This window comes from Lissotriton helveticus, chromosome 8 (assembly GCF_964261635.1).
Source record: "Lissotriton helveticus chromosome 8, aLisHel1.1, whole genome shotgun sequence".
Classification (NCBI taxonomy): domain Eukaryota; kingdom Metazoa; phylum Chordata; class Amphibia; order Caudata; family Salamandridae; genus Lissotriton; species Lissotriton helveticus.
Genome location: NC_136069.1, coordinates 1,293,509,775 through 1,293,530,587, shown reverse-complemented (window position 1 = coordinate 1,293,530,587; position 20,813 = coordinate 1,293,509,775).

The following is a 20,813-nucleotide window of genomic DNA, read 5'->3' as shown; positions in this document are numbered from 1 at the left end:
GTAAGTAAACAATTTAAATAATAAAACGAATTTCCTAGCGCGCACTGCATCGCAAAATGCAATGCAGTGCGCGCTACGAAATTCGTTTTATTAATTAAATTGTTTACTTACCTGTAATTATCCATGTGCCGGTTTTTAGCCCTCTCCACCCTGCCCCTCCCCCTCCCCGCCTCCCTGCCCCACCGTAACACCCTCCACGGCCCGCGGCTGATGTGTGCACGTGTGCCACACATACATGGCACTTTTAAAAAAACAAAAACGTGTTTTTTTAAAGGATACCGGTAATTACCACCATCTTGAAGTTGGTGGTAATTACCGATTTCTTAAGGCTCAAAATCCCTCTTTAATGTGCTTCCTACATTGCATTTAAGGAATCGGTGTTACCGATTCCTTAAATGCCAGAGCAATAAGGAATCGGTGTTAAGGAATCAGTATTTACCGATTCCTTATTTACCAATTCCTTACCTACATTATGAATGACTAAATACCGGTCGGTAACTCTGAAATTTACTGAATTTCGGCATTACCGACCGGTATTTAGCCACCTACATCTGGCCCTATATTTTTTTAAGTTGCTGATATATTGATAGTAGAATGCAAACAGATGAAAAGTGGACTGTTCAACTTGAAGCTGCCTATCAATTCAGCAAAAACACAACCCTGCACGAGGAATTTGGGATGCTGCTGTCATTAGCAATTTTCTTTAATTCCATGAGCAAGCGTCAATAGAAAAAAGGTTTAAATGTCGTAGGAAAGAGACAGTAATTAATACTGAACCATGAAATGCCCACTGTTTTTTAGTACCATTGAACGTCAAACTGCTGCGAACAACATATCACATAAATAGACATTAAATAACCACTTAATTGACGCAGGTGTCAAAGTATATCCTTTCTATAAGCCGAGCAAAACTATATTTCTCAGCACATGGCAAGGAGGTTAATTGCATATGTTAATGTTGTAAACCTAGAGAAACGGTGCATGAGGCAAGTGTGCACCTGTTTTCTGCCACCTCCAGAATGGAAAATGGAATAGTGTTGGGTTGCAAAGGTGTGAATATCCTAGTCAAATAGCCAAAAGCTAGCCATAAATCTAGATAGACACAAAAAGTGTACATACGTCACTTAGTTTCTGTGAACTTGATATCCTTGAGAACACTGTATTTGAAAGCATGCCTGCATCAAGTGGGGGCCTGTTTAAATCATTATTCGTTCAAAGGCAACACCCGCTGTTAATTATCGGAAACTCATTCATTTTATTAACTAGTAAAATCTGGCCAATTAGGTAATGTCTTTTGATGTGAATAATGATTTGTGTGCCTCTTGGATTTCAGCTGTTCTTTTATTTCTCGTTTATTTGGTTTACTCTGAGTATTGTGGTTCTGTAATCCAAATAACAAACGAATTAATAAAATGGGCCATGTATATATCTCACTGGAAAACATAAAACTTGACCTCTAATGACCTAAATCCAAGGCGACTTAGTGATACTAAGAAGCTCCAGATACACAGAGGCACATCATAGTAAACTGAAATGCTGAAAGAACTTTACACAATGATTACTTAAGGAAATATTCATATGTTTGTATTTGAAATGGAAATAGGTATATAGCCAGACATGGGTATTTCAAATAAAATGGCTAGAAACTGTGTAATGTACTAGGACATGCACCTGCTTACTTTAAAATATTGTCACTGAGGAGAAGCCAGTGAGATTTCAGAAACACCTGCACTAAGTATATGATTGATCACCAAAGGAAACGAGCTAAACTACCCCAATCGGAAAAACCAAGAACACCCACAGTGTGTGGTTATCAGCAAAATATAAGCAATTGTATGAAAGTTATTAACGTTATCAAGTAGGATGTTGGGCTCGCTGGGCAATAATGTATTGCCTCTATGTTTGTTTTGGGGCGTATTTGGGAAACAAAGAATGTGAAATGGGTGACCACCTTCTTAGTGATTTGTATTGAAATGGTTTGTAATCCCAATTGTAGTTGGAAACCAAGGGGTGGCATCCATTCACAAACTGGAGCCTGTCCAATGTGGAAAGCATCTACTTTATTAAAGTGGACTGGGGGCAATGTGGAGCACACACATGCACACCAGGGTACCGCTGCATGCTCCTCTGTACAGAGTCATGTTCTTTTCAATGAAGACACCCAGTTTTTCACTTTTGCACCCTTTATTTTTGGATCTCTCCTGTGACATGAGACCATCTAATGAAGTTTCACCTATTGTTCATTGTATGAAAAATATTTTTTAGCGGTAGCCTCCAGTGACTACCTTTTAAAATAAGGTCAGCTGTGGTGAAGCTGAAGTAAGGAGCACTGCAAATATTATGTCTAAATATATACACACGTGTGTGTGCGCATGTGTGGGCTGAGAGAGGAAAACTGGAGTCTGACTCAGCATGGCATCTGTGCACAGGTAGCACTGTGGCGGATGGGGGTCAAGACTAAGGCCATCATTACAATGTCGTTCGGGCAAGCATCCGACCGGCATAGTTTCAGAAATGGACCGCCCGACAAGGAGTCAGAAGTCCGGCTTCCCTAATAATGATGCGACCATCTTCCCAGCGATTGGAAAGTGTATCTTTTCTATTGTGGCTTGCGCCAAGGACCGCAGCACAGGCCGCAATAGGAAATACACACCATGTAGTGCCTGCCATATGATGCATGGATGTTTTGGGGTATAAAACAATGATGGGTGTGGCTCTAATCAGTAAGGCTGAGCCCCTTAAGCTATACAAACAACACAAATGGCACTACTTATAAACAATTCTAAATCCTAATGTTTTGGGGGGCACCACGAATGCCAGCATGGGCCAATAGTGGAGGCCCATGAGGGACGGGGTCCCTGCTAGGGGCTTCAAAGTCCCTTCGTTCTGGCTTTCTATGGCAGTCCGAGCGCCTTAGAAAGGCAGAGGGAAAGGGGCATCGCAATCCATATGGGGGTACCTGAGATGGTGCCGCCCCTATTGTAGGGGTTTCTGTCCATCTGACAGTCCAGTTGGAAAGCATGGTACGGTCCCTCCGCCTGCTGCCTCCGACTGCATGTGTTGTAATGCGGCGGTCGGACCACAGCCGCAGATGTTGGACGGACTACCACCGACGAGCTGTCGGTTGGCCTTCAGCCCGACATTGCAATAGGCCCCTAAATTAATATGATTTTGATTCGAGACCAAGACAAAGTGCGCCATCCTATTTTGGAAATAGAGTAAAATGTTTTAACTGCGCCGTAGAAATGTTTTGCTACAACTTCATAGCATCTTATGGTGGAGAGGTCAGATTCACTGCCTTGTACCTAGATTGGAGAGCCCGGAAACCAAATAAGAGGTCCATAGTTATATATCTATTTTCCTTGACATATTTAATTATCTAGAATATTCTCTTGAAATTCATGTTTTGAGCTGCCTGTTGGGCGAGCTGATTGTTTTCCTGCATCAGCAGGCAGATTAAAGACCCAGGAGCACAATATGGCTATCCACAGGAGATTAGGCTTCTTAAGGTAAAAGCAGGGGTGAAGTGGGAATCTCCATAGCTGCTAGCAACACCTCCCTATAATTTGACTTATAGTATGTGCCCTCTTTGGACAAAGAGAGGTCATACAGAGCTCTGGCTGCAGTCACCACAGGAGGTGTCTTGGGGGTTTGAGAGGGAAGTAACCAGTCATGCATGGGTAAGACATGGCTCAGCATTACACATGTGCCGCTATCTTACCAGAGATTGCAAGCAAGCAGGAAAATATGGTTCACTCCATGCAAAATCAGGCAGAATGTTGCAGAACATAGGACTCAGCATATTTTTATGTGTCTTTGCCTCCTAAAAAGCACTGGTGTTTCTGTGCAACAGCAAGAGGGGTGTCCATGAGGGGTGCAGGCATTGGGTGGGAAGGTAGGTGGTGGGACTGCTGGATTCACCACTGGGCAAAAAATTTCAAGATTGAGCTTCTTCTTCGTGTGCCAAAACAACACAATGCATTTCAGGAAAAGGTCATGGACAATGCTTCCAAACTGTCCTGTACAAGAGAGTGCTCTTTCCAGAGAATTCTATCTGAGGTGCCCAGTTGAAGATGAATTACAGGCAGATGCATCAAAGAAAATACCGGGAGCAAACGGGCAGATTCTCAGAATCTGGCCTTTTGCTCCCGGTATTTTTGCATTTGGGATGCATCATCCCAAATGCAGAAATCGCAATTTAAGGAATCTCTAAATAGCGATTCCTTAAATTGCTCTTGCATTTAAGGAATCCCAAAATGAGATTCCTTAAATGCAATGCATGAAACACAAAAAAATAGCGAATTCGCTAATAGGGGGAGCAAATTACCATGTAGTTGAACTTCGTGGTATTTGCTAAAACTTTGAAAAATGCACTTTTGTGCATTTTTCAAAGTTACATGTTGTGCACACACATGCCTTAGGGCATGTGTGTGTGTGTAACATTTGTGCACAGGTCCATTTCAGGGGTGCAGCAGGGTGTCCTTTGGACACCCTGGCACCCTTGAAATAGCGGAACATTAGCGATTCGGTAATAGCTAATCGCTAATAAGGAATGGCTTTCCCATTCATTCCTATGGGCCTTTAGGCTCCTAGGAATGAATGGGAAAGCCATTCCTTATTAGCGATTAGCTATTACCGAATCGCTAATAAGGAATCTGTAGGAATCGCTAATAACATTGCGATTCCTACATGCATCCCGTTTTGCGAGTCTTTAATAGTGATTCCTTAAAATTCGCTATTAAGGACTCGCAAAACATAACTTTGATGCATCTGCCAGTTAGTCTTTTCCTATTATGGGAGTACCTGTTTGAATCATAGAGAAGAAGGCATTTTCAAATGATGGGTTTATCACCAAACATTTTTTCTGTTATTCTTGTCGACATTCATCTCCCTTTGCCACTATTTTTGTCCTTGAGTTTTGTTTCTTTCAGTTGAAACTCCCATTTAATGCACATTTGGATGGTCTTTCTTGGTTCTTTCCTCTTCCTTGATGTCAGGGGGAGTTTGTGCTTTGAAAACAACGCCTCTATTAATCTTCAGCTTCATTCGAGAGCTAGAAGATTGATAAGGATTTTTCTTTACTCTTCGTGTTTTTTCCTCCTTACTTGAAACCTTGTTAGAATACACTTCACACCTTTCATATGTACTGTTCTTTTCAGGTGGCACTGGGTTGTTGAGAGGAATCACCCTTTCCTTGGGCTGTTAACAAGGAAACTTAGCAGACCATCTCAGTGTCCAGTCCTTGACATTCAGAGGGAGAGATATGGTACAAATATGGAGGGACTGCCAACTTAAAGACTTACAGCACAACAAAGGGGTATTGCAGATGGTAGGCTGGGTCCTGAGAACGATATCATGGGTGGATGGTTGACGTGACACTTCCAGATTGGGTGGGTACCACACAAATCTAAAGAAACTGTTTTTAAACCCTTACACAGCCTCAGAGGACCACAGAAGAGGAAGGTGAAGATGGAGAAAGAGCATACCAGAGCTGCTCGACCCCTGCCAGGCACCTGAATATCCCTAATTTGTACTCTGGACTTGTGTGGACACTTAAGGAGAGTGGTCTGCCTCGTAGGGCCCTTGTGTGCCTGTATCATGGAGACCACAGGTCAGAAGACCACCAAGGATAGACAGAGGAGCAGATGCAGGCCCCATCAGCTAAGCTGCTGCTGAGGAGAAATCAGAAACACCATAAGGAGCTTTAATCCTCATTTAAAATTATGGGTCCCAGGAGGTCCCAAATGCAGACCACAAAGCATCAAACCATGTGAAAATGGCTCAACGGGAACTCTGTGTGGGGCCCTTAAGGCTGGGTGCGCTTGGCAGAACGAAACTACAGGAACATGGTGAACATTTCTCACCCTTATGTCTGTTTGTGTTGGCTCCATTGGGAGGACCTAGAAATGTTATATGCACTGTGGAAAGTGACGGAAGTTCCAGCTGACAACCCCAAGGGATTGTGTGAATTTGACTGTAGGGATGGACCTGGAGGTCTGCTGTTTCTAAAAGGCCTTCAACTCTGTATTCACAACTCTTTCAGGGGTATTTGCATGCAGAATCTTGCCTTATTTATATTAATTGGCCAGGATTCTGCAAAGGATACTGTATGGGCATGTTTGCGCTATGATGATTTGTACATATGCCACTGTGCAACAACATTCTCAAACAAATCAGTTTAAAAAAACAGCCACTACTTTTTGTCCTGGGAAAAATACATCCAGCATCGAATACCTTAGACAGTGAAAGCATTTGTGGACTAAGTGATGGTATTTTGAAAAGCCCTGATGGAAATAACTGACCATTCCTCAAATGGATTCAAAGAGTTTATGCTGCACAACCAGAGGGGGCTAAGCCGCAATGAAAGATAACTAAAGATACAAGCTGTCCCTTTCACTAAGAAGAATGTGCAGGAAGAGAGCATTTTGCTGAAGGTCAAGACATTCTCACTACCCACTTATAAAAAGACTTGTCAGCCTATGATGTGGTGAGCACAAGTCACAGAGTACTTGGATGTTTATCAAGGAATAGGAAAAACAATGGCATCGGGTAAGATTAGGGCAGTAGAGGAGATGGTAGAGGATGATAAAAAGTGGAAAGTTCACAGAGATTAGCAATTGGAGCATAAGGAGGTATTTTGAAAGGAACAATTGTGGAGCTCCAAGTTGTTCTTTATCGTGTAACCTCAAGGATACAGTTTCCTTTTTAGGATGCAAAACCTCTCGTTATTTGATGGTGGCATGGTTCTCCATTAGGTCATCAAGGCCATTTTCACCAATTGTTAGAGTGTATCAAGTTACCAGTTTGAATGGTTTAGAATAACTGGTTCCATGTAATATATGTATCAGTCTATGATATTTATGTGTGATCTATATAACTATCTCTCATCCAGTTCCTCTTATATTATTTTCTGACAGGCGACATTTAGATTAGAGTTGTCTTTGAGTGGTCCTGTAAAATGTCAATGATTTCATGAGCAATATGGCAGAAATATGTTTACCAATTAAAGCCTTTGGGACTATTGTTTTCCTTGCAAGTACTTTGTCGTTTTCAACCTGGGCGTGGATAGCGACCTTCACCAATAAACTGCTTCTATCCTTTCCTAAGGTAATTTTAAACCTTTCACCCAGTCCATTCTAAACACCTCTCTCCAGATATCGTACTATGGGTTGTCTTCTAATAAACAACAACAAGATTTCCAAGAAATTCTCCAATTGTGGAGCTCATTGGGCATTGCATTTGAAAAAGGAGACGTTTATGGTTTAATGTGCAATACATTTCTATAAAGGGTTTCTTATGGAAAGTGACAAATGTATATCTTGTTTGTTTGGTCAAATAGGATGTGTAATGGACATACTAACTCCCAGCCGCGGCCGACAGTGGGAGTATCTGCAGGGCGGTGACGTGGGGAGGGGCAGGGTGGGGGGTAGTAATGTATGGATTATGGAGTTTTACAGGTGAGTAAACAATTAAATAAATAAAATTAATTTCGTTGAGGGCACTGCATCACCAAAGGCGATGCAGTGAGCGCAACAAAATTTGTTTTATTTATTTAAATGTTTACTTACCTGTAAAACTCCGTAATCCATTCATTACTACCCCCCACCCTGCCCCTCCCCACGTCACCACCCTGCAGGTACTCCCACTGCCAGCCGTGGCTGCTAACTCCTCCCCCTCCCCCTCTCTTTGATTGTTTTAAATCCTGTCCCTTAGTCTGGGGAGTTGTGTTGGTTGTATGACATTACAACGCTTGCATTTACCATTACAACGCGGGGATTACAACGAAAGTCGTTACAACGACTTTCGCTGGAGGGTGCTGGATAGTGGAATAGTTTAATTTTCTAATTCAACTCCAGCCCACGTTGACAGTAGGGAAGGTGTTGGATAGAAAATTAAACTATTCCCTTTCCAACAGCGCCCTCCAGCGAAAGTCGTTGTAACGACTTTCGTTGTAATCCCCGCGTTGTAATGGTAGTGTGGGGTAATCCCCGCGTTGTAATGGCTGTTCTCCATTGTGTTAGCCTGTACACCTATATAGTGCACCTCCGTTTTTCAGACTGTGGTCTGTTTGACTGAGGTATGCATGTGTTCATGGAGATAATGTTCCAGCAACAGCATGAGATGAGTGAATGCTTATGTTATCTGTAGAATATTAAATGCTTTGAACCCTGACTGAAAGGGGTTGTCCATTTGAGAGAGGGAGTTCAAAAGAATGAAGATTTTCCTAGCAATCATAAAGGAACGTTTCAATTCTATTTAAGGACACACAGGCAAGGATTATGCATAACTTTCTTCTTTATTTTTCTCCAGCAGCTAGAACACCAACTAAAACAACATTTTCCATAACTAGAGGAAAATAAAACAACAGCACATTCAATCAATATTTTAGTCTCTTTTGAAGAGCTTTGAGTACTTCCTGCCTCACCTCATTCTCTGCAAGACAGCCACAGTGAGTTTGAAAACTACTCCATCTTCTATCCATTCCCTATTAAATAAAGGTCAAGTTTCAATAGAATGTAAAATAATAGAATCATAGTCAGTAGTCATTATTACAAACAATTGCACCATCATTGTTATTAATATATAAAAACTATTATACTTAGTACTCAATAGAGAAAAATCCCAAGATCCAGTCAAAATCAACTGTAAACAGATCTGTCAGAAGGTATAATCCTTTCTTCCGTTTCATTAATAGAATTGAAACTTTCCTTTTTGATTGCTAAGACATTTTTTATTTTACATCAGGACTGAAGGCGAGGATTATGCATGTTAAAGGTTTATGTACCACCAGACATACAATATTCAAAATAGGTTGATAGTCAAACCTCTTAAAAGTGTACTCTCAGGACCACTCTGCTTTTTTCATAATGTCCTCAAGCTACGCACAGACACAAAAAGCTTTGAAAGCCATGGAGCCTCTCTTAGACACATTTGTGTATATACCTACTTTCTGCTGGACCCTACACTCTCATCTGGCAATTTTTGGGGATCAAATCACCTTAAAAGGTTTCCAAAGTGAACTGAGAAGCTGACATTCACCCACAGTCTGACATATTCAGTTGCAGTCTCATAAGATTTCAGGCACTCAAACACACATAATTTGGGACATTTAGAAACTGTACGATAGCCATCTATTGTGTGCTTTGGTATTCCTGCAATTTGCAAAGGTCATCCCGTATGGGGTGTACATCCTAACTGGTAATTTCAGAGGCCTAACATCAGGCACTCTTCTACAAGAAATTATGCACTACAGCACTACCAGTTTAACTGATAGCTCCTTTCTATTCAGGTACTTATGTTGCTGTCAAGACAGAAAAAGATTAAACAACAAGGGCCAGATGTAGGAACCCTAATACCGGTCGGTAACGGCCGAAATTACCGAATTTTGGCCGTTACTGACCGGTATCAGGCATTTGGGATGTAGGTGGCTACATTTCAGATTCGGTAATTTACCAAATCGGTATTTAAGAATTCGGTAAATTATCGAATTCTTAAATACCGATTCGGTAAATTACCGAATCTGAAATGTAGGAAGCACTCAAGTGAGTGCTTTTTACATTTAAGGATTCGTTATTCACCACCAACTATAAGTTGGTAGTAAATTCCGAATACCTTTTAATAAGCAATTTTTTGCTTTTTTTTCAGTGCCATGTGGCAGACATATGTGTGCCACATGTACACCCTAGCACTTTTCAGGGGTGCAACAGGGTGTCAATGTGACACCCTGCCACCCTTGAATGTATTCTCCATTTTACCGAATCGGTATTTACCGATTAGTTAATTCCCATTCATTCCTATGGGCCTCCAGGCCCATAGGAATGAATGGGATTTACCGATTCGGTAAATACCGAATCGGTAAAAAACGAATGTTACCGATTCGGTAAACTTTACTTTGGAAAAAAAACACCTCGACACGGACATCGTGTGGCAGATGATTGAACAGGTGACACTCCCCCGTGAGGTGGAGATATCAAATCTCTCCTAAATAGATGTGAGTGTAAATGGATGACATTTTGCGACTCTGTAAACAATGGGCTAAACAAAATTGATGAGTGGAACAGCACCATTGCTATCTGACTCCCCTCCGCCCTCCTTACCTGTCCTAATTCTCGTCTTGCACTGTCCCAATAATGTAATTACCACACTTCTCCCTGTGCACAGACAGACTGATGTTTATTGAACTGTACTGCCTTTTTACTGAGACATTGAAATTATTGATTTGATCGCCCAAACTACTTAATTGTTTTTTTTTGAGCTAGTTTGCCTTCGCCAAGACCCTAATGTTAATGATGCCTGTTCACATGTTTTATCATCATCTGTTCCCCAAACTGTATCTTCATGCACATCTATTAGAGAAGTCCACAAGGACTGGGCCTGCAACTCACGTTGATACAACTGTACTGACATGCCTATCTTCATGCATATGTATTAGAGTAGTCCACAAGGACCGGGCTTACTACTCACTTTGATAAAACTGTTTTCACTTATTCACTATATCTACGTCACTCTGTGCAGAAAATTGAATGCCCTCTATCCCTTGGTTGAGTGCATCAGCCCATACTTGAACTAACATTTGTGCCACTCATGTAGTTCTAATGTGGGTTGGACAATCGACTTCTTGATTCATATGCAACCTTTGTTGAGGCATACACCACTGCGATACAGCGACTTACAGGCAGGCTGCGGCTCTCACGTAGCTGCAGCACCGCGTCTACACATACCTTGCACAGTTAGGCTAGCCCAGCCAAACTACCCCACACTCATTCTTGCCTTTTCTCCCCTCCCAGATCCTTTGTGACTTCGAAACGCCGTCGACCATCCAGCGAGATCATAGGCGCTTTACACAGAGTGGTTCATGAACAATACATCAAACCGAAGTAGAAACAAACTCTTTAAGTTACCTGGAACCACATTGTGCCAATTATTCACTGTATATTTTTGCACCAGTCACTATGCGCGGTCCACGCTGATCATATTGTCACCTACGTCGCTACCTTGGTTTTCACTCACACATCTTGAGCACCACGTGCAATTTGGGTTGTTTTTATTTGTTTTAATTGTATATTGCAGTGCTGTCACAACTGCTAATTGCCCCCTCTTTTTCTTTGCCTTTTTCCCAAATTGTTTACATAAATGATGCCATGAGCACATGCTATAATCAAGAAGAGTCTCCTTGCTTCCTTTTGGATAATATTGTACTCATATCCCCACTAATTGCCTTTGAATAATACCAGTTGGGATACCATATGTTCTTATTGCATTCTCTACCCCAATCCCAACACGGTTGACGGGTTTTTGCTCCTGTTATTGATACAACAACATGTACACCCATGTACTTTTCAGGGGTGCAACAGGGTGTCAATGTGACACCCTGCCACCCTTGAATGTATTCCCTATTTTACCGAATCGGTATTTACCGATTCGGTAATTCCCATTCATTCCTATGGGCCTCTAGGCCCATAGGAATGAATGGGATTTACCTATTTGGTAAATACCGAATCTGTAAATATCGAATGTTACCGATTCGGTAAACTTTATCGAATCAATAGGTATCTCACATTTACTGATTTCTAAATAACAACTCGGTAAAATTCGGTATTTATGAATCGGTAATATGTGATTACCTACATCTTGCCCTAAGTGTCTTGGATCTGGGGACAGAGAAATGCTGATACCCCTGAGGAGATTTCTCACGAGGTGCTCCCCAACGTGTATACCTTCAACAGGTAAATGACTGGCAAAGTCTCTGGAGGCTCTGAGGGTATTTACTTACCTGTATGCCACACCTTGGATCACCAATTCAGATAGGAAGCTTAAAATGTGAACGATATTTGATTCCACAGGACTCAGGTGTCATTACAGACACTAATCCAGCCATCGCCTTCATGCTGACATATATATTTTGGTTGTGCTTTCAGCCCATGTCTTGTGGATAAGCTCCTGAGTCTGCCTCAAAAGCTCTAGGGTTTGCCGTCTTCTCCTGCAGTCCTCCACACCGCCAGTTGGAGGTTGCCTTCCAGAACTAGATGGCGAGGAAGACCCTTTGGGTTCCTCAGAAGTTGAGCATAGTTGGAGAGTAAGTGTCTTGGATCTGGGGGCAGAGGAATGCTGATACCCCTGAGGAGATTTCTCACGAGGTGCTCCCCTTCGTGTATGCCTTCAACAGGTAAATGACTGGCAAAGTCTCTCGAGGCTCTGAGGGTATTTAATTACCTGTATGCCACACCTTGGATCACCAATTCAGATAGGAAGCTTAAAATGTGAACTATGTTTGATTCCACAGGACTCAGGTGTCATTACAGACACTAATCCAGCCATCGCCTTCATGCTGACATATATATTTTGGTTGTGCTTTCAGCCCATGCCTTGTGGATAAGCTCCTGAGCCTGCCTCAAAAGCTCTAGGGTTTGCCGTCTTCTCCTGCAGTCCTCCACACCGCCAGTTGGAGGTTGCCTTCCAGAACTAGATGGCGAGGAAGACCCTTTGGGTTCCTCAGAAGTTGAGCATAGTTGGGATTGTAAAATCCCAGGAAAGCTCCAGAAGAACTGGAAACCACGCTTGAGACATCCAAATCGGGGTGATTAGGATCATATCCGCGGTCTGCCATCTGACTTGTGCTGAGACCCTCTAATTTATTGTGAATAATGGAAAGGCATAACACTGTTCCTGTTGCCCATCCTTCACAAAGGTATCTATTACTGTTGCCTCCAGGGGCCTGGTCTCCAGCTGAAATACTTAGTACTCTGATGGACCAGTCTTGAGGTGAAGACCTCCACAGAGAATGGGCCCCTTATCTTATTCTGGATCCTGAACACATCCGGATCTAGTTGCCACATGCTTGAGTCACTACAGTGCCTGAATTTCCTGTCTTTCACTTTGTTTACTGATCCCATAAGGTACTCCTCTCCCACCAAGACTGGGTTGGAGGCGGAGAATTGTCAGAAGTCCTATGCTATGCTTGGGAAGTCTTTCAATCTTGTACCGCTGAGATGGTTTATGTATCCCACTGCTGAGATGTTGTACATCCTGAAGAGGACTCAACACTGAGCCTTCTCCTTCTTCTTAGATTTTATCACAAAGGATCTTGCTAAGACTTCTTGACAGTTGATATGGAATTGTCTTTCTTGCCCTGACCAGCATCCACCTGTAGATAACTCTCTGCATCAGGCACCTCAGCCTTGTTGAATGGTGTCCGATTGGATGATGTTTCCTGGGGCTGAACCAAAGGGACCATCCTAAAAAAGATTATTACTTGTTGAGCCTACCCAGAAAGGGTTGCTGGGGATATTAGAGAGCCAGACTGTTTGACAGCCACACCCTATGTCCACATTCTTAGCTAGGGGTATGCTATGTTGAGGAGTTTGTCTTTGTAGGACTGCCTTTCTTGGGGTCCTTTATGTACTTGGCTAGGGACATGCCCATTCTATGGGGTAAGGGAGGCCTTACCATCCAAAGTAGGGTGTAAACATTCTGCCATCCATCTATTGTAGACCTTTTATGGAGCTCTGTGTTCAGGGGCTCGTGAAGTCGGCCCTGCCACATAAGGCACCACCTAATCAGCTGGGAGCCATTCAGTAGAATATGGATGATAAATATTGTCTGGGTCAAGCATGTCTGCCAGAATGGGGCCCAAAGGTGCAGAATTGTCAGTTTTTGGGCCAAGGTCTGTCAAGCTTCTTGGTGCTATCAAACTTGGGTGGGAAGTCCTTGGGACAACCTAACAGGGCTGAGGATTCTCCAGGAAAGAAGTCTAAGGGGTCAGTTTGTGATGGGGCCACACCTGAGCTGGGCAAATCCTTAGCCAACAAAGCCTTCTTTAGTCAGTCAAAAACATCCTCTGAGATAACGTCCATCTGACATTTGGATGTGGTCTTGGGCTGCCTTGGAGGTTCATGTGCCCTGGAGGGTCCTGCTTGGTTTTTCGTACAAGGGAGGGTTCCTGGGTGGCAGACTGCCAGCCCAAATAATTTCTTCTACACAGGCTCCAGGGCAGTGGACAGGGCATTGTGTATGGAGACATCTACAGCCTCCGCTATGTGTGCATCCCACAGGATGAACTCCAATTCCTCCTCCTGTTGGTAGGAGGCATCCCCTTCATTCATATATGATGCCTTGGAAGGGCCTGATTTCAAGCAGGGAGGCATGAGGTAAATTTGCTGCTAAAAGTATAGATCCCACAGAGTGGTATTCTTATTACTATCTGCAGAGTCCAAATAATTTTAGTCGGTCCAGTCGAATATGGGGTCAAATGGTGTGGCCTAATGGAGTAGTAGGTTAATAAGGGCAGGGCCTATCAGTAGTATAGGAAAATACAGACCTCTTTACGGAATGCACTGCTCCAGATTCCCAGAGGAATGGGTCATGCCGATTTTAAATATTGTTTTGGTTCACCCACACATTGAACCTGGGGTTTGCGGAGGCCCAAAGATTGTGCTGTTAATAAATACTGTTGCGGAACTGCAGAGACGAAGCGTGGAGTTCCAGCAAAGTGCACGCGATCCAGGGCCCGTTATTGAGCGTCCCCTGACATCCTCCAGAACCTAAAACCATTTAGCCAATGTAAATAAAGTATCTTCTTTGTCATCCTTTCTTGCACTCATCTATGGTTCATGAATGATAATCTAGGATTTATTCCAGTCTATTTGTGCGTGATATTCTATTTATGTTTGCTAATTTTGTTGGAAGTTCTGGAGGAGATCCAGCTCTGCTCCCAGACACCAATACGGGTCTCTTTAACTTATCTTTGTGAGTGTTCACGCCAAATTGTTTTTGAGAAGATTGTATTTTTAACAGGATGGACTTAAGCAGCTAATGAGTGTTTGGATTTCTATTCGCCAGGGGATACATCAGAGGCTACTTTGTTGGAAACCCCATGTTGGTTCGAAACCTTGCGTCAGAAGAATAAGTCTGTGAAATTCTGTTTGATTGAAACTGCAATGCAGTTCGGTTTCCCCAATACCTATAGAGGCTATATTGGCGAACAGGAATGAGATTTCTTATCTTCCATTGGTCCAGAAGAGGCCTGAAATGGTTAAGTCTGAAACTCATCGACTCATTTTGTGCAACGAAGGAGTTACTTTAAGAGGAACTATGATATAGAATTTTGGTGGAAGGGTCTGAGTTACTGAATGGACTTTGTTATTGGCCTGACCATTCTCTTGCTACCTCCAAGTGGGTCATGGACTCAAAATATATCTGATGCACCACCCGCTGTGTTTAATATGGATTGTTGTAAAGACAAGGATTGATTAAGTATGTAAGAATGTATAAAACATAATAGTTGTATCTTTGTTGTTATGTATTTATGTACATATATTTCTTTCGCTAACAACGTAGATTTTATTTATTTTTATTTCTTTACTTTCCTACTCGCTTATTGTTTCTTGGACTCCCGCCACTGCTGCCCCTGCGGCCCCTACCCCTGCACAGCCCCCGCTCCTGCCTCCCCACCTCGAGTCCCGCCCCCTCCCCTACTAAATGGCGGCAGCTGCTGGGGAGCGCGTGTGATACCTTGACCTCGGTCCAGGTTCAACACATTCCCCAGCAGGTCCACAAGTTGCTGCATCGTTAGAAACCTCCCGCCACCTGGGTTGACGCCGGCAGCCCGCCGTGGACACACAGGCAACCCTCAGGTGACCCAGGCTCCAGCTCCGCCTGGTGTCCCCCTCACCCCCTGCTCTCTGGTTCTGGTTTCCTTGCTGTGCCTGTCCTGTTTTTGAGATTATATTGTGATTTTATTTGTGGGTAATCTTATCTCTTTGCTTTCCTGCTCGCTTATTGTTCCTTGGACTCCGGTCTTCCCGCTGCTGCTGCCCCTGCGGCCCCTCCCCCCTGCACAGCCCTCACTCCCACCTCCCCACCTTGAGTCCCGCCCCCCTCCCCTACTAAATGGCGGCCGCTGCGCAGTCATGCAGCGGATGTGCCGCTGGTGCGCCGAAAGCACACCTAAGGCAAGCCCGTCTGCGCCCGCCCGCGACCCGACCACAGCCAGCGCCAGGCATCTTGAATCTCCGGAACCCCACCGATACACCCCCGCTGCCCTCCAAGCACTGTACCCCGGAAGACATAACGGCTTGAAGGAACCAAAATATTACACTAATGGACTATACTCACCAAATAGCCCATATACCTTAATTCTGAATAATAAGTCAGTCGTCAATGGAGAAAGTTCAATCTTTTATTCTGCAAATACAAGCCCTGACAGGGGAGCCTCAGTCTACACGACCCTCAGAGGTCCGCAGAGGAGACTGACTACATACAAGTGGTACAAAGCATATATACGTTTCACACATAGCACGATGACACCTTACTAGGAAATATACAACTTGTCAGTGAGCCAGCAGGAAGACCCTTATAAGGCACAATTGATTGCTAGTAGCTAGGCCTAAGCTATTCTGGGGGCAGGTCAGGAGGTGCCTCCCTTTCTATCTGTGGCTCGGGGAGGGCAAGAACGGGATCTGCTAGAATGTGCGCATCCCACAAGAAGGGCAGGTGTGACCTTGGGTTTCCCTGAGCTACAGACTAGCGAATGGAACAGACATCTAAGTCGTCTATTGTGGTTTAGTGCAGAAAGCGTAATCACGTGATTTCAGGGAAACAGTACTTGAGACAGAGAAACGAAACAAGATGGCTCCGGTCATACCAATAGGTTTAAGAGGCAAGAAAGTGAATTGTTCCTAACTACAATAATACAATAGGAATAATGTAATGCTAACGTACGGTTATAAGGTTATATTGTATATATTAGGCCAATAACATGTATTTATTGAATTTATATCCCATCAGACGACCCTTTTGGTCTACTATAGCCAATATAACTAAAATTATTCTACAAACACTCCCTCATCGATCTGCATAAGATCTGAGACCTCCTTCTGAATCATTTGTTTTTCGACTTTGGCCTGCCGGGAGATGGTCAAGGCAGACGTAATTCTAGCCGCACAAAAAGAACAGAAAGCCGGGCCACAATGGAGACATAGGCAGCAAGTAAATATGACTCCGAAGGCTCCAGCAAGAATCATAAATATATTCCAACCCCAAGTAGATAAGAGACCCCAGAACCATCCACTAAGGGACCAAGTACCATTGTCGGCATGTGCTTCTGGCTAACCTATGTAACTTCTGAATTGCAAGGTGTATGGTGGGGTCCGAGTCAGGGATGAAAACACAACAAGAGCTGCCGATCACGCGACAGGCTCCACCCCTATCTGCGAGGATGACGTCAAGAACCATTCGGTTCTGAAGCGAAACAAGCCTCGTAGCCTGAAGCTCAACAGTAAGATTGGTTAGAATCCCAGTTGTGGTCTGAACCACGTTTTCCACTATTCTTGACAGGCGTCGTATACTACGGCTATTGAAAATCAGTCCCCAAAAAGGGGTAAGACCTTTGGCAAAATCTTCAAACTGTTGCAAGGAGGTATCGGTCTGATCCGTACTATCAGTATCGAAACTCCTGATACTCCGGTTAGATTCTATATCTCTTCTAACTAGTTGATGTGTCTTATGATAGTCAGATGGGGCAATATAAACTGGGGGGTAGAGGAATGATAGGTAACATCGCCCTGCCCACGTATATGCGTTTTCACCGCACACAAAATATACATTTGGGGGAGCAATGACGGGAGGAGTGCTGTACGTCTGCAAGGTGTAAGTGTAATTACATCTACTGCTTCCTACCTTAATGTGACCTCATCCCTGTATACAAAAGGGGGAAGTACCATTTATAATGGGAATAGGCAAAGCTTTATCATTAGTGACATTTCGTTCTTTAAAGTGCTGAAAATACATGGTTGAGTTGAACAGTTCAAAATCCTGCATCTCCTCTTGTAACCAGGTAGCATTCTTATATTCAGTGTATACATTCATACAAGCACTTGGGTCTAAAGATCCCTCCCCTCCATTTCCATCAGCATCGAATCCTTGGTGCTGCTCTATATACTTTAAAATGGCCTCATAGTCTTTTTCGGTATATATCTTAGGTTCAGCTACATAGTGAGAATACATTAATGACAATAATTGAAACCAGGCTTCACAGCTAGCTAAGTGGGATAAGGGTAAGGAAATGAATAGTTCATGCTGATGCATTACTGACGGGAGTAACCCACAGACCCAACAATTTGTCTTGTTGGTTGTACTATGGGTCTGATGTAACATTTCGATAAAAACATTTTTCGCATAAGTTTCTCTGTGTCTCGCCTTATGTGGAGGTAAGGAATAAAAGAGGTGTTCCTCCGGGGCAGGGGTAGTTCCTAGCAGTTTCTGTACAGGGTGCTGGAATTCCAAATACACAAATACACACATCAAAATTACTGTGATTATAACAATAAAAGCAACGAATGCCACCTTCACTCTGGTGGGCCATCCGGAAAATGATTGCATATTATCAATATAACGTCGAGGGGCAAGTGGTCGTTCATCCTCCATAGCAAATCGGGCAAAAGGAAACATGCTCTCTATAAGTCCGAAGTCTAACTCGGTTCCTCTCTAAAAGTCCAAATCTAATCTTTGTATCCACAAAGCACGCACACCACCAGAGGGTTTTTCTCCTTGTGTCCGTTAGAGTCTCACAGGTAGACTCCTATCGTTCATCAAAAAGAACAAACTTTTATATTCCAGTAGTACGACCGCGGCCCTTAACTCAGTCTTTCTTTCTGAACAGAGCTATTTAACACAATGTTCCAAGCTCTCAACAAATTCAGTCCAGTGTCTCGCTCAGTACCCCAGTAATTCTATCCGATGTTCCTCAACTCAAGTCTCTGCCTAGCTCCCACCATTGGAAGCTGGGGTACCGTGCTGTTTTCGGGGCCGCAGGTCGTATTTACAATGGCCAGGTTGCTCCTGGTCAGAAAACAATTCGGTTGCAAGAGCATCTGATGCATCCAAAGCCTGTGGTGCCCTGGGAATAACAGCTTCCGTTGGTTGAGCTGTCGCACTTTCAACTGCGGGCAACACCTCACTCAGTTGCCCTATTTCTTGGGCGTCTGAAAAGGGCACAAAACTTTGATTCAGCTCTCCTTCCTGGCTCGGAAATCCTTCTTGGTTCCGTAGATCAAGTGGCAGAGGCAGTGGCAGGCGTTTTAGATGAGTGACATGGATCCAATGCTTTCTTCCATACACTTTCACCGCCGTCCTCGTCACCAAGAGGATTTGGTAGGGATCTGACCACCTCGGCTCCAAACTCGATTTCCGTTGGAAATTTTTCTCCAGTACCCACTGGCCAGGTTTCAATGGATGTCCGGGACCCTCCGGTAGTGGCTGCAATGTGTCCGATACCTGTTGATGAATAGAACGCAAATCTTTAGTCAAAGCATACAGATAATCTGTCATCAAAGGGTAATCAATATCCCTAAAGGATAGGGGTCTTGGAACTCCCCACACGTTGGCGGGGCGACCAAAGATCACTGCATATGGGGACAATCCAGTGTGAGGGGTTGTCCTTAGGGACAGCAATGCCAATGGGAGTGCGTTGGGCCAATTTAGGCAGTACTCTCACAGATTTTAGCCATTTTCAATTTCAGGGTGCCATTGTACTTTTCAACCAGACCAGCCGACTGGGAATGTCTGGCGGCATGGAACTTTTGTTTTATCTGCAGCCCTTCACAAACACTCTGTACTAGCTGGGCATTAAAATGAGGCCCGTTGTCGGACCAAATGACCCGGGGCAAACAATATCGGGGCAAGTACTCTTTAACCAGGGCTTTGGCAGTTGCAACTGCAGTGGCTTCTTTAGTGGGGTAGGCTTCAACCCATTTACTAAAAGCACATACCACCACTAATACATACTTTAAATTATTCACTCTTTCCATATGGATGTAATCAATTTGTATTACCGAGAAAGGCAAAGACGGTGGGGCAAAATGTCCACTCAAAACAGATTCTCTACCTCCAGGATTATGGCGTAAACACACCGGGCAGTATTTTACTATGTGTGCTGCAGTTTTGGGAATCTTTCGCGCCTATGTGGGCCGGACCATGGGCCATGGTCACTACAGCATATACTAGTGCATTAGGTAGTAACCATCGCTGTTTCTCAGATAAATCTATCCCACAATCATGCTTATCTAGTTTCCCTACTTCCTGTTCCCATCTCTGTACTTCATCTGTTGTTGCTTCCTTCTGCAGTTCTCTCACACTTTCAATGGTGTTCTCGAACAGGGATGTTTCTGCTACCCACAAGGCCGATGTGCTAGGGAACATGGGGTTCATTCTAGTCTGGGCTGTCTCTTTCGCTACTGCATCAGCAAAAGCGTTTCCCTTTCCAGTGGAATCAACGACTTTCTTGTGGGCGCTACACTTAATGATGGCCACTTTCTCTGGTAGTGTCAAAGCAAATAACAATCGATCAATTAAAGGGCCATGCTGAATTTTCTGGCCATGTGTGGTAAAGAAACCCCTCTCCTGCCACAGTCTCCCAAAACTATGGGCCACGCCAAAGGCGTACTGGCTGTCCGTAAAAATGTTCACCCTCAGCCCTTCACTCAATTTGCATGCTCTTAACAAGGCTATTAGTTCAGCTGCCTGGGCTGAGTGATGAGAAATCCTTGCGGTCTCCACCACCGTCTTTAATGTCGTAACAGCATATGCAGCTGTCGCAGTGCCATCTGGTAACTTAAAACAAGAGCCATCTACATACAACTCCCCTTGGGGGTCAGGTAAAGGGGTGTCAGTGAGATCTACACGTCCCTTCGTTTCCTCTTCTGTTCTAAATATACAGTCATGGACATCGTCCTTCTCATCATTCGAAGGGAGGGGTAGTAATGTGGCTGGGTTCAGAGTGGCACATCTTATAATTGTAATATGGGGTGCAAACAAAG